This window comes from Lissotriton vulgaris, chromosome 5, assembly GCF_964263255.1.
Source record: "Lissotriton vulgaris chromosome 5, aLisVul1.2, whole genome shotgun sequence".
Classification (NCBI taxonomy): domain Eukaryota; kingdom Metazoa; phylum Chordata; class Amphibia; order Caudata; family Salamandridae; genus Lissotriton; species Lissotriton vulgaris.
In genome coordinates this window covers 233,755,927-233,769,860 of record NC_141693.1, presented here as the reverse complement: position 1 = coordinate 233,769,860, position 13,934 = coordinate 233,755,927, and the positions used below count along the sequence as shown (strand labels likewise).

General features: G+C 47.9%; 1 protein-coding gene across 2 annotated transcripts in view; it reads right to left on the bottom strand.

The window, feature by feature from the left end:
• ANAPC2 (anaphase promoting complex subunit 2) overlaps positions 1–13,934 on the bottom strand; it is a 346,730-nt gene that overhangs the window by 282,846 nt on the left and 49,950 nt on the right. The window lies entirely within an intron of this gene.

Below are 13,934 nucleotides of genomic sequence, written 5' to 3'. Positions count from 1 at the left end.
AGATAGTGTGTAACTTGGGATATGCCATGCTTGCTGGTGAGGACCCACTGGAGGAAAGAACTGAACGCCTCGAAATAGGCACATGAGACGGCACAACCCATTGGCATGCAGCGGTCAAAAAAGAATTCACCATCCCACTTGAAGCCTAACAAGTGTTGACTAGCTGGATGGACAGGCAGGTGGCGGAATGCCGATTCTATGTCAGCCTTGGCCAGCCACGCCCCTTTGCCCGTCCTCCGAATCATATCAATGGCCATCTCCAGTGAACAATAAGACACGGAACAAGCCCCCTCCTCCAGCCAATGGTTGACAGAGTTGCCCTCCGGGTAAGATAGGTGGTGAAATAGGCGGTATGCCCCGGGCTGCTTTTTTGGCACAACTCCCAGTGGTGAAACTAAAAAATTCTCGGGGGGGGGGGGGGGGGGGGAGGGAGGAAATGGGCCAGCCACCCTCCCCAGATCAACTTCCTTCTTAATTTTTTCGCTAACAATCTGAGGTAGTTCCCTGGCTGATTTAAGGTTCAAAGCGTCCCTGCAATCCAGTGGCCCTTGGTAAGGTATCTTGAAGCCATCCACAAAACCCTCAGCCAACAATGCTTGCTCCTTCAAAAGCGGGTACAATCTGACTAAAGGAAGGAAATTCTGCAACACGATGGGAGAGGGGCCCTTGCCACCCAATGCCCTATTGGTGTGCTCCCTCTGGTCCCTGTGCCTGGGAGAGGGGGGTTCTGACCATTGGTACAAGTGATGACTGCGTGCTGGGCACCACATTTGCTACAGTTGTGGGCAAACTTACAGGCTCTGCCACAGGTGCATGTTCCCCCATTGAACAGTCTGCACGTTCCAGAGTTGAAACGTCTCGGCCCGGACCCCCGGCCCCTCCCCCGATCCCCACGAAAGGGCTATTGAAAGGGACGCCTCGGGAACTGTTCCCATTTCCTGGTGTCCAACTCTCCCTGCGCCTTGTATGGTGTGTCTCTCTGTCCGCCCATGTTCCCCTGCGGGTCACGCGGTCAGCGGCAGAACATTTATTAAGGCACGAGAGGCTCTTACCTAGCATGGTCGAAGCTGCCTCGTGTCCCACTGAGGCATATGTCTGATGTATAGTTGCACGCTCTTCATGATGTATTAACATAAAACAGCTTGGTGATGTTTAATTGTAATATATCACTGCAATCTTGCAATCAATAACACAAAAGCACAAGGGGACAATAGAAATAATATGCTCAGAAGAGTTACACTGACTTCCTTGCTTTTAGTAGACTAAAGGGCTACATTCAGAACATTTATCAAGACACGAGAGGCTCTTACCTAGCATGGTCGATGTTAATAAAGAGCTCATAGCCCAGTGAAACCACTGACAGCACTGCTTGGTGATAGTAAAATAGTAAATCCTGACCAGAAATGGTTAGGTATGTGCAGGGAGAGAATACAGTAAATAAATATGCCAAAGGGCACATCAACAAAGGCAACGCTTTTAGAGATACAAATATTATGGGCAAATTTCCAACGTTATCAAAGGAAGCAAACCTCCACTTGGAAATAAGATCTAGCAATTAAATTGGTAACTTTGGGCAGACCCTTGGTCTAATTGCAGTACCCATAGTTGATCACAGCGTGTGATCCTGGACAATGTACTTTACCCATCTGCCCGATCGGAGCCTTATCCAAACAAGTTCCGCAGTAATTTAAAAAGTAGACAGGTTTACAGAGACTTCTTTCAGCGTTTATCTGGACACCAAGAGAAGTGCTTCTTAGTGGTCACGACAAGATAAAATGTAAAGAAGAGTACATACGAGATGAAGTCACAAAAAGGAGAAAGTATTCACAACAACAACAAAAATCCTACACATTTTAAAAAGGTACTATCATCGGACATTCAAAGAAAATACAATTGATTTTTCAAGTGCACTAAAACAAAATTAACTAGTGAAAAACAATTGCCTCTGAGAAGGATATTCATCTTATTAACCTGCAGTCGTAGTGACTAGTACACAGTAAAACATATATTCACTGTGCATTTAAAAAAATGTAAATACAGGTTTCTTCTGGCTGCAGCGATCAGTGCTTTGTCCCTACAGCGATGTATTTCCTTTTCATTTGTGCTTTCGTTTCGTGCAGCAAGGGAATTATAGTCACGGATTTGATCCACTTCTTTCACCTGAGTGGTTTAACCAACACTAAAATGCTGAATCAAAACAGGAAATACTTGCAAAAGAATGGCTCGGTAGATCACGAAAAGTGTATGCTATACATAACAAAAGTCATAGACTAGATGTGCTATTTGACAGACGTCTAAGCCTCCTAATCCATGAGTAAGGACTCATATGGGGACCAGATCGCACCCTCAAAATCAAACATCTTGCAGTGGTTCTTAACTTTTTGACTTCTGTGGACTCCCCACTGAATCACTACGATTCAAACAGCAAATTAATACACAAAAATACAGGAACAGCTACACAGCAAGCCCATTTATGAAATATTTTATTTAATTCACGAATCAAAAACATAAAAAACTGAATTTTAATGGGAAGGTTGGAGTTTTTCAATATTTGGTGTTATTTCTGAAAGACAAAGCAATATTCTCGATTTTCGCATATCAATTTGCCCTTTTTGGACTGAATGCATGCTCTCTTTTTGGCTGCACGCACAAGAGCTTCGTTTGAGGCCACCAATTGTCCATACAAAATTCTGTTTCCTATACTTGTGCTGCTCCCATTATTCAAACTGAGGCTACACAATTACATTTTTGCCTCCAATTTCCATTAAACATCAAATGCTAAAATTATTTAATTTTCTAAACAATCATTGACCCCCTGTGAAGGTGTCAAGAACCGCCAGTGGTCCGCGGACCCCAGGTTAAGAACCGCTGACACAACTAGTTAGATGAAATGCCTGTACAATCACAGCCTCAAGCCTTCACCCATGGCCAGAAACGTGTTCAAAATCGAAACGGCATCCGTTCTCCAGACGTATCCCAAGTGAGATCAACAATGCTTGAATAAGAAGCCATCAAAGAACACATCCTGAAATAATACCGTACATATGATAGGTTAAAAGATTGACTATTCATTGTTCAAGAACACCAAATATGTTAAGCAACTATGCTCTGTAACATACCTCACTATGGGTAAACTGTCCATGTACCATAGCCAAGGAATGACAAAATGAAATTTTAGGACTTAATGAAACAGCAGCCATGGCCCTCACAACAGTACCAAGCAACACAGATATCGCCCCCCTAGATGACCTAAAAGCCCTCCCGGGAAGTCTACATGATGTCCCCCAAAGGTCATAAGTCATGGAAAGGAGACCATCCATTTCTTCTGGGATGAATCCCAGACATTCAGTTCTAAGGACACCCCTCTAGAGCACAACACATTGCACTGTGTTCCCAACTGCCCAGGAACCCTGAGGGCCCACCCATACTACTGGACTAATAGATGGAAGTACACTTGAGCAGAATGTACTAGGCGCTTTATTAGAGGACAGAGAGGGCAAATGCCGAATACGAGCACCAAAGAATAGTAACTGCAACTTTCTCAAATGTGAGGCACAAGTTCACAAACAACACTGCATATAACGCACTGAGAATTAAAAATTTCCTAGCTTTCGTAACAGAAAGTTTCAATTCTATTAAGTACTCGGAGGCGAGGATTATGCTACTCTTTCTTTACTTTATTGAATACCAGCCTTTCAAAGTAAAACACAATAAACAATCATTCCCATAAATCCCTGGGAATGTTAAGAGAAACAACTATAGAGTCCAATAGGTAGCTTGTCCTTTCACTTTCCACCAATCAGAGGGTTCCAGGTGGATCATAGTCCCTTGTCACTGGCCCTTCCTCATCTTTCGTTGCGTGATATCAGCCTCCATCGAAAATTCATGAGTCTTGTTTGCCTGGTCCGTTCCTGCAACCAAATGACAAGTTTTAAAACCCAATCATGGCTAAGGATTAGCCATGCAGCAAAAGATTACGCAATCTTATACCCTTCGGCAATGACACAGTTACAAGAAAATACATGTTCGATGTATAATCAAAGCATTACTTACTCCACGAGGGTGAGGAGGATTCATATATAGGTGAACCTTGGGTGGGAAAATCCTCACCTCAGAGTCCTTAATAGAATTGAAACTTTCTGTTACGATAGCTAGGAAACATTTCATTCTATGTCACGACCGGAGGCAAGGATTATGCTAGTTTAAAGCTTACTTACCATCAAGTGGGCGATCTGCAAAACCGGTTTAAAGCAAAACCATTTGAAGGTACAGTCTGAACACCAGTCTGCAGCATTAAGGATATCCTCCAGACGAGCTACTAAGGAAAATGCTTTATAAGCCATCACTCCTCTGGTAGAGCTCCAAACATCCGCAGGTCAATGCCCGCCTCCTGCATCATCCAATGTACCCACCAGGCAATCGTGGGGAAGGAAACAACTCTGTTTTGGTTTCTGCAGAGCAATGAGAAGTTGTTGTTCGCTTGGAGGGCGGAATTCCTCCGACCTCTCTTCGTAGGCCTTGAAGCAGGACACTACACATAACTTGAGGGAATGTGGGAAGGCCGGATACAAGATAGATTTCGTTCCACACTTAGTCTGTCAACGGACAGTGAAAGTGACACCGGAGAGAATAAAGATTCTGTCGGAGACATCCAAAGCCCTGACGTCTGAAACTCGCATTCAAGAAAATCAGGCAAAGGAGCACAGCCAGTTTTGCCAAAAGTTCCTTTCAGGAGAGGAATTGATTTGGTTGCCAAGAAAGGAGAAGGTTTAGCACCTGGTTCACATCCCAGAGAGCGTAGTATCTTGGTTCCGGGGGATGGGAAAATCTTATCCCCCCCCGCAGGAGCCGACAGACGAAAAAATGCTCCCCCACCGGGGATCCATCCACTGTTACATGACCTGCCGATATGGCGGATCTGAAGGTATTGATGAACTTGTAAGCTAAACCTTCCTTGGCCAAAGAAGCCAAAATATGAGTTACATGTGCGGCCACGAGATCGAGATACCGTTGCAAACACCAACTAGACCAATGTCTCCATGTGGATTTGTATAGTTAAACAGTACTGTCCGCCCAGGCCTTGGACATCAACTTCTCAGCCGCTCCCAAAAGGCCTGGGGCCGACCATCGTCCCCTGTAATCTGCCACGCCATAAGGGCCAGAGACCCATGCAAGATGAGCGAATGAGGCTTCGGAGACTAATTGAGAAGGAGAGCAGGATTGGAGTATCCCAAGAAAGTTCCAGAAGAACGGGAAACCAGACTTGCGATCTCCAAATCCGGGTGATCATCACCACGTCTGCCACTTATCACCGAACCTGGGCTGAGGCCCTGGTGATCATTGCAAACGGTGGAAAGGTATAGCCCTGTTCCTCCTTAAAGTCCTGGAGAAATGATTCTGTTCTCTCCGCCAGGAGATCCGGCCCCCAACTGAAGAACCTGGACAATTGGTGGTCCAGGCAGGAGGCAAAGAGGCCCACTGAGAAAGGACCCCATTTGTATTGGAGGTCTGTAAACACACCTGCGTGCAGCTTCCACAGGCTCACATCGTGGAAGTGACGTGACTGGAAATCTGCTGCTTGATTGTCCTGTCCGGGCAGTTACTCCGCTGTGACCAAAATCTGACGGTCCAGGCAATAGTGCCAAAAGTTGGCGGCAAGAACAGAGAGAGCTTTTGAACCTGTGCCTCCCAATTGGTTTATGTAGTGTACCGCTGACACACTGTTCATCTTGAGGAGGACACAGGATTGGATTGAGTCTTTGGTCCAGCACTGGATCGCAAAATAGCCCGCCAGAAGCACCAAGCAATTTATATGTAACCGTTGTTCTAGAGGGGACCACACTTCTCGTCTGCTGGCATCGGACTCTATGACAATATCTGGCGCGGAACCGACAAACTGCCCGACCGTTCCAAGCCTCAATGTAGGCGAGCCACCAAGTGAGTTCTTCCCTGGCCTCCGCTGTCAACTCCACCTTCTGCGAGTACAAGAGACCTTGGCACAGGTGGATGGCCTTCATGCGCTCAAGGGCACGGTAGTGCAATGGCCCTGGAAAGAAGGCCTGGATCGACGAGGACAGGAGTCCCACATTGCGAGCCACCTGCCCGAGGAAGATGTGCGGCTTTGCGAGTGCCCGTCAGATCTCGTGGCGGATTTGTCACCTTCCTGGAAGAGAGGCTGAGAGTAGTCACTACGGAGTAGATTGAGAAACCTAGAAAAATCCCCATTCTGGGAGGGAACGAGAGTGAATTTTGCTTCGTTGATCACGAAGCCCAAGCCTTGCAGCATGTCAACCACTCCCTGGAGTTGCTGTGCGAGTGCCAGGGGGCACTGTGCCAGCATCAGAATATCGCAGACATAGACAAGTCGCATACCCTGCACTTGCAGGCGTTCCACCACTGGCCGAAGGACCATGGTGAAACACAATGGGGCTGAGGATAGTCCTAAGGGGAGAGTGGTGAATTCGTAAGTCCTGTCCTCCCAGGAGAACTTTAGGAACCTCCTGGGTGGGGGAGATAGAAACCAAGAGGTAGGCGTCCTTGAGGTCCAGACGCGCCATCCAATCCTGTGGTCTCAGGATATCCCGGAGGAGGTGGATACCATCCATTTTGAAGTGACGATAAATCAGGCACTCGTTGAATTTGTGCAGATTATGACCGGGCGCTGACCACCGTCCACCTTTCCACAAGGAAGAGGTTGCTGATAACCCCCCTGGGGTGGAGAAGGGTTCGGGAGATCGCTATTGGCTAGGAGAGACTGCACTTCCTGTGATACCAAGGCTGAGCCCGCTGCAGAGAAGCAGATGGGACGTGGGGTTACGGGCTGGATGGGATTCCCATAGAACTCTATCCGGAAACCCTGAACCGTCTGGAGAACTCAGGCATCCCCCGAAACGGAAGTCCAGGCCTGGAAAAAAAATTGCAAGACGGCTCCCTACTTTTAGAAGGGAAGAAGGTATGAAACTCACCGGAGTTGTTGGAGGTTCCGGCACCTCTGGCCCTTATGTGCTTGCCATACGTCCTCTGGTGGGATAGAAGATCCCAAATCTTGCCTGGTCCAGATATCGGCCTTAGGGGAGCCTTGTCCTTTGGGAGAATATTGGTTAGGGAGGCTGTTGGAGTGTCCCCTTCAACTGGCCCCACAGGAAACCAGGAGTGAAGCACCTTTTTAATAGAGGACTGGGCCTTATCTAGGAAGGGAAAAGTGTTCACAAACTTTCCCAGTTCTTTAATGAAGGGTTCCCTGAAAATGCCGCCCTGCGACACCGGACCCACTTCAGAGTTCGCCAGACCCCCAAGTTTGGGGTCCACCTTGATCAACAAGGACCTGCGCCATTCAGTAGACAAGGCGCAGTTGGCGTTGCCCAAGAAAACCACAGAGCTTTGCGCCCATGAAGACAGGGTAACTGGGGAGATGGGGAAGCCCAAAGCTTTCGCCTCCTCCGCCATGTCCAAATTCTTTGTGAGGGGGCCCAGAGTGTCCAGCAGCTTGTCCTGGCAAGCCCGCGAAGACCCATCGATCTCTTTTTTAGGATCCTTAAAGTTCAGTAAGAAGGTGGCCATTCGAGAGTTGATATCGGGTGTCAGGGCCACCTTGCCCTCCAAGGATGTGCGGGGACATTCCGCCCTGAAGCAACTGCGGGCATCCTTCTTGAGGGGTTTCTGAATGCGGCTCATCACATATTGCTACCTTTTTCAAGGGAAACCATTCGGAAGACCTGGGTTGCTGGTCAAACATGCCTTCTTTAGGCTGGCGAAAGCGTCCAGATCTACCCCTGCATCGCTGGACCACTTCGGTGGTGGCGGATGTACATCAGGAGGGGGGGTGCAGTGGGGTTGTGGAACCCGGGATGGCCCCTGACAGTTTGTCGCAAGCTTGTGCGATCTGGCGCGAAAAGTGCTCTTCCAGAGGGGCCATAACTTCAGAAACGGCACTATAAATTGATACGTCCACCGCATCATAAAACTCATCATCCCATGGAAGTGCTCCAAGGAGATCCTTCTCGACACCTTGGTCCTTAATATAGGGCTCCATGTGGGAGATTTCCCTTGTGCTCGGATGGTATTACACTGTGGTGTGCTACAGCTAGCAGATGAGTACAAGCTGGCCTGGCAAGAATATGCCTTATGTGGGGAGCTGAGTGTCAGCCTAAATACACTGAGGGCGTGCCTTGCTATTTAATGGGGCCATAGCACAGGACCCTGCAGCCCAGGTGCAGAAATTATGAGATTGACACGCCTGGGAGTTGGTCCACGCAGGACAGAGCCTGCACACTACTGACTCCCTCTTGGGAGCGTTGAGAGTACTCAAAATGGGGTGTGAAACAAACAGAGTACTCCAATACAGACCCCAAAGGGGCATAGAACCAAATCACTGCCACTAGGCAATATAGACCCGCACACACAGGCACAACCTCTCCAGACAGACAAGGCTCATCGCAGCACTGCGGCTCAGATTCCAGGAATGCGTGGTATGCGGAGAGGGCGCTGCGGCCAAGCAGCGCCAATCAGGCGCCCTCACGCGGTGAGAGGACCACACCGCCGGGCCTTCACCAACTCCGGCTGCAAAGGAGCGGAAAACATTCCCGCAGCCGGAGACGGGCACCAAAGTAGGAGGCCACAAGAGTTGACACCGCGTTAGAGAGCGGTCCGCAGATACCGAAAACGGAGAACAAACACTAAGCGTGAGAACCATATGAACACGAAGCACTCGTAGTAACAAAGCTCAGTATGAACAAGTGTTCATATTGCGTTAATATGCAGTTCAAATAAACTCGAGCAATTCAAGCAGATATATCAAAGTATACTGCAAACATGAGGGAATATGCACTTCTCAGGCTGCGACCAGCAAAGAAACAAGAGGAAGGGCCAGCGACAAGGGACTATGATCCGGCTGGAGCCCCCTGATTGGTGAAAAGCGAAAGGACAATCTACCTATTGGACTCTATTGTTGTTTCTCTTAACATTCCCAGGGTTTCATGGGAATGATAGTTTATTGTGTTTTACTTTGAAAGGCTGCTATTTAATAAAGTGAAGACAGAATAGCATAATCCTCTCCTCCAGTCCCGACATAGAATTCAAAACCAGCACAATTTTCAGAGTGCTAAAAACATGCCCTTTACAACAGAACAAATAAAACAAAATGAACACAAAAATTAAGCAATATAAAATAAGAAACAGACTGTCTGACACGCTGGCCGTGGATCCGGACAGCCACCCACACGAAGAACCATTAATCCTTGACATGTTAAAATATCCTCCCAGCCCCCTTTTCGTGGCGTTGCTCCCCCAAGTACACTCTCCCACCCCACCCCCCCTCCCGCATAAACCCCCCTGTTCATTTGTTTCGGACTCCTGTCTCCCACATATAGCCCTTTCTTCCTCAAGCGCCCCACCCGGGAGGCATACTTAGACGCCTGACCGACCACGAGGCTTGACGTAAGCTGCGTCTCCTCAATACACAGTAAGGCTATATTATTTATCCGTATGACACATCACACACTTTCTCGATAGTCCGTGGGGCTCTGCCGTCCTGAATGGCTGGCGTGAACCACGGCAAGGACAGACCAAGCACATATATTGCATACCCCTATCACATTGGCACGTTTCCGAGGTCTGTCCGTGAACCTTATGGGTTTCAGTACAGTGGATACTGAAATGTTACTCGACGACACAGCCAACAATTTGGGACACACCGATAGGAACTGTTCAGTCTACAGAGTTATACTATTTACTTATAATAAAAGATAAAAGAAGACGTCATTTGAAGGTATAATTGAACTATGAGCACACGTGATACGAAAGATGTAATTAATGACTTATTTCCTAGGGTTACAGTCGAAGGAAATGTATACCTTTCTTTTATATCTCTCTACTCTTAAGATACATCGTAATGTTGCAGCCGGCCCCCAGGGTTGAAGGCTCCGCTATGTGTAATGCTCCGTTAACCACTAACAAACGTCTTACAAAAAAAATAAAACATAAATAAGAAACAGACACTACATCCTACTCGGAAAAAAAATAACTCAGATGCAATCTTAAACTTTGTAGGAGTAACAGGCTTCCTAGTGCTCTTCTATCCATTTACAGAGTAAACAGGTTCCACCACCATGAACAAATTCTACATTCTGACAGCCTTTTAGATTTATTAATATAAAAACCCAATAATCCCCCGTTTCCTTTCTATAGTCACCCATATTGACCGCCATATTGCAATCTATACCCAACTTCTCTGCAATGAAAGACACAGGTCACCAATTTCGGTCCAGGTGAACGGTCATCATCCTTCATGCCTTTTTAGGTCGAGGACTCAGTCGCACTGCGTAAGCAGTGGGCAGAGCTCCGAGATTTTATGTTTCTTAGTGTAGGGGATTGAACCCGCCCCTCTTCTCCATTGGCTGGCCTCGTAAATGCTGGCCAGCCATTGGAGGAGATGGGAGTCACTCCCTTTATGCCACGTCTTTTTCGAATTCGGGGGCGTGTTTTTGAGGTTCTTTCTATCTGTGACGTCATCTGTCACTCACCAAAAAACACGCCCCCGATTCCGAAAATTTCAGAGCTTTACGGCAGCCATTTCTGCCCGACCGCATCAGGAAGAGGGTGAACAGCGCTGGGGCGAACAAGCATCCCTGTTGAGACCTTTTGTAGTGTGTTGCCTTTGTGTCTTTTCTGCATACGTGTCCGTTGGTGACTTTGTGAGTGTGATGTAAAGCCTGCACACCCTTGTGTGCTCTCGGCCCAGAGGAAGCCCCAGGCGAGAGAACATTGTTTGGTAATCTGCGTCACCTTCCGGGAATTCTGGCGACACTGTTCAGAGGGAACAGGTTGTGTTCCGAAACCAGCAGGGCGCCTGTAGACTCACGTAAAATGCCCCCTCTTCCTCGAGAAAGCACCTACACTCCATCTTCAAGTCGAAATTCAGGAAGTTCCTTGCGCCAGAATTCCAGAAACGCCTTTTACGTGGTGTGCTGTATTCACAAAATGCATTCAGTGCAGTGCACTGCATGCTCGGGCTGTCGTGGCCAGCGGGTGTAATTCACACGTCAAGGCTTGTTACTATTGCACATTGTTTGTGTCTCTTCGCTTCAGGGACACTGAATGGAATGGTGCTCTGCTGCACCTTTGTATACAATTTATAATTTGTGTCACTGCCTCGAAGGCACTCCCATTTAAAGCAGGCATGCAGATTTACGCAATGGAAAAACGGGTAAACTAAAACAAGTCTTATGTTTGTTGTCCCTAGTCTGTCAGTCTCGTGTGAATAACAGGCCTTTTGCAAGGTCTACTCCTTTTAGCACTTTTACAGATCTGTGGCGAGATCATGGCAGGGTGGCCAGTGTGTGTGAGTTCTTGCATAACACAACCCTAATGATGGGACAGTGAACATATGTACATGGCTCGAGCCCCGGGGCGCATCTGTGTCGCTTACAGTGAAGTGGAGGGTTCAATGATGGTGGCCTCTGCCATGTTTGTGCGTAGTGCTCGAGGGGAGGGGGATTTGACGGGGCCACGTGATGTCTATTGCGTGCCTCCCCGGCAGACCGTGAAGTTTAGGGGGCATTTCATGTTTGTGAGTGGTGCTCGAGGGGAGGGGGATTTGACGGGGCCACGTGATGTCTATTGCGTGCCTCCGCGGCAGACCGTGAAGTTTAGAGGGCATTCGGAAGCCTCCGAGGTGAGACCGCAGGACTGTGCGAGGTACCTGGTACTTGATTCGAGAAGAACAGCTGCATCTCCCCAGCGGACCCAGCCTCCAAGGGTCTCTGGGAAATGCCGCTGTAGGGTCTCCGTGCTCTGACTGTGTTTGGTGCAGGAGGGTTTACATCTGTGGATCTCTTCTCAGGAGGACCTCCGGGACCTCTTCGGTGGCCGGCAAGGCTGCACCTAAGTGCTTGCAGAGCCTGGAGACCAGACAAGAAGAGTGTGGGCGCAAAAGGGGGTTCGCCCTTCAGAAAATGTAAAGTGGGACTGTCCCTCCCTCACATCTGCCCACTTGGAAGCAGACGTCCCGACCCGTAGGCGCTGGATTCCAGTTCCACGCTCGCCTCTCCTTGCTGAATAATCCTGCAGACCAGACCCCGCCGTTTACAAACAAAACACTTCTGTTGGTCTGCCTGACTTGTCCTCGCCCACTCCAGCATTGGTGGGCGCTGACAAACATTGAGTAATTAACTTGTTAGCTCCTGCTGTCACAGGCCTGCTTTCACACAGCGCTATAAACAGGCGCTCATATTTCACTGCTACCGGTTTTATAAACTTCAGCCTATTAGTCAACCCCGAGCTATACATTCACACGGATTACTGCAGTAAACTCTTTTAACCAAGGTATTTTCATCACTGTTTATTTCAGCAGTCAGTCTTGTGTGTATGTGTAAGAGTTTGGTACAAAGGAATACAAAAACGTGATGGGTGAAATGCTTGGATTCATCTCGGGCACTGTTAATTGCTCTGGGCCACATTCTGCTCGATGCTGTGTTGCTCACCATGATTTGAATTTTTATTTTTTTTATAAAAGCTCAGGTTAATGCCCCGGGGCGTGTTGGCACTGCTCAAGACAAGTGGCTGGCAATCAAGAGGTTCAGAAATTAGTCTTGCCTACAAAAACAAGCCAGGTTTAAGGCCTTTCTGAACTTGGTAATGGGGGTGGCCATTTTTAGCTCAAAGAGCAGGCGATTCCAGTTTTGAGCCGTGCAAAGGATGATACCCCTGCCACCCGAGGTGGTCGATCTGTGCCTGAAAGTTGGCAAGTCCTTGGCAGAACTGGAACGTAGAGTCCTATCCCGAAGATACCATCTAAACTTGTCTTTTGGGTAACCCGGGCCAAGGCCATTCAATGCCTTGTAGGCTGTACAGATAATTTTTTAGGTCGAGGACTCCATCGCACTGCGTAAGCAGTGGGCAGAGCTCCAATATTTTTTGTTTCTTAGTGTAGGGGGCTTGAACCCGCCCCTCTTCTCCATTGGTTGGCCTCGTGAATGCTGGCCAGCCATTGGAGGAGAGGGGCGTCACTCCCTTTAAGCCCTGTCTTTTTCGGATTCGGGGCGTGTTTTTTAGGTTCTTTCTATCTGTGACGTCATCCGTCACTCACCAAAAAACACGCCCCCGATTCCGAAAATTTCGGAGCTTTGCGGCAGCCATTTCTGCCGCCATTCTGTGTGTGTGGGGCTCTGTGTGTGTGTGGGGCTCTCTGTTTGTGTGTGTGGGAGGCTGTGTGTGTGTGGGCTCTCTGTGTGTGTATGGGGCTCTATGTGTGGGGGGGCTCTGTGAGAGTGTGGGGCTCTGTGTGTGTGGGGGGGCTGTGTGTGTGGGGGGGCTGTGTGTGTGGGGGGCTGTGTGTTTGGGGGGGCTGTGTGTGGGGGGGGGGGGTGGTGTGTGTGTGTGTGTGTCTTTGTGTGAGTGGCTCTGTGTCCGCGAATACTCTCTACTACTCTCTAATGCTCACCTATTGCCATTGCAAATGACAATACCATTTATTTATGTTTAAAAAAGAAATAAAAAAAAAAAATGTCATGAGCAATGCCAATAGCTCTACCTTTAATAATGCCGAGACCATTACATTGTAAATGCTTGTTTAATTCTGTAATAGGCCGCAGTGACTGAAGGTCCCATGATGAGCTACATTAAGTTTTTTGAAGACATGAAGAACTCTATAAAACAACCTGCGAACAATCCATTGAAGTACAAGGGGCATTCTTGTTAGGACATGGGTTATTGGTTGACTGGGTTGTGAGCCCTGGTCAAGCAACAGCCACTATCCCTTACAGTTTGAACCACAAAAAGTCAATACATTAACCTGTGCTTAACCCTGGGTAGCTTGGCACAAAAAGCAATCAGGCTTAACTTAAAGACAATGTGTAAAGTATTTATGGAGTACAAACAATAATAAAGTAAAATCCCACAACACAAGAAAAATCCCAAATCAATTTAAAATAATTGCT